The sequence below is a fragment of the Arachis ipaensis genome, chromosome B05 (assembly GCF_000816755.2).
Source record: "Arachis ipaensis cultivar K30076 chromosome B05, Araip1.1, whole genome shotgun sequence".
Taxonomy (NCBI): domain Eukaryota; kingdom Viridiplantae; phylum Streptophyta; class Magnoliopsida; order Fabales; family Fabaceae; genus Arachis; species Arachis ipaensis.
The window spans coordinates 8,400,527-8,402,073 of NC_029789.2; positions in this window are offsets into that span (position 1 = coordinate 8,400,527).

Below are 1,547 nucleotides of genomic sequence, written 5' to 3' on the forward strand. Positions count from 1 at the left end.
TAATTTGGTGAATGATTCTTTTGTCTTCAAATATCTTCATATATACTAAACAAGGAATGTTAAGGCCAGCAACTTTTATGATTTGTAGTCATTAAATAGTCATCAATAATAATTTTAATGGTATGAGATTGGTGTGAGATTTTATCTAATAACTCACTTTTTTTTGTTGGTTACATACTGGTCAGAATTTAACAAAATTACTGGTCTCTAGACTTTTCATATTAAATTACTAATGCATTAATAGATACCAACGACCAACGTGTCTATCAATATCAATAACAATAATAATAATAATAATAATAAGGATTGCTATTTTGAAAAAAAAAAAAATTTATATTTTTTTATTTTAGGTCTGTAAAATTTTTATCAACTTAAATATTATAGTTCTTTATCGGTATTTTTATCACTGTCTAAATAAAAACGTTAAAAAAAAGTCTTAACAAAAGAGTCAGAATCCTTACCAAAAAACATGGGTTTTTACTTAAATAAATTAAATGCATTTTAAAATTATCCAATTCCCCTGAATCAGATTCTGCAATGTGATTATCTTTTTCGTATTATTATATAAATCGTCCCAGGGTTCAAAGGATTATATAACACGTAAATCATCTCACCCTAGGACGATTAATGAATGAATTTGTGATGCAAAATAAGAGTAAATCGTGGCAGGGCTTCTTGGGTTAGTAGTTGAGCATAAATCGTCCCAGGGTAGTAGGTTTTACGAGTTAATGGGCTAAACCAAACTGGGCTGCCACGATTTATGTGTTTTTTCGGACCCTCAGGACCCTGGGACGATTTATGTGTTACTCTGTAACACTCAAAGGGCTGGGACGATTTATGGCCAAGTCGGAGCAAATCAAGAATTCTGTCAGACCCTTGTGAAGGCGATCGAGAGGAATCTACAAGCCTCAAGGAATATGCGGGTGGATCTATATGACAGGGGAAACTCCGAGTTTGTCGTTGAGGAACTTGCGCCGAATAGCTCTCCAAACCACACCCATGCAGGCTTGCCACCCTCCATCAACTGCTCGAAGTCACTGAGGCACCCACTCACTGCATGACCGTCAATTGGAAGGCCAAACTGGTATGCCACATCTTGTAGTGTTACGGTACACTCCCCAAATGGCATGTGGAAGGTATGTGTTTCGGGACGCCATCTCTCCACAAAAGCACTGATCAGTGGCTCATCAAGCTTGAACCAGTAATCATTCAACCGAGCAACATGTAATAGGTTCGCACGATCTAAGTACGGGAGTATACGATCATGCAGTATCATCTTCTGTTGCCGATGCACGCTCCTAACGCACCGTGTAGGCTGAAAATATGCAAGAATAACCACATCATTATTTCGGGTACTTATACACACACACATAGAAAATAACTTATGCCATGACAGATATCCAACTCACAGATGCCATCAAAATGGATATGTTCATAATAACATCTCATGTTCAAATCGACATTACCAATACAATGTAAGAACCATAAAAGTCACAACCGAACCGATCATTTCAACGGGTTAACGGTTCAACCGGAAATTGACCGGT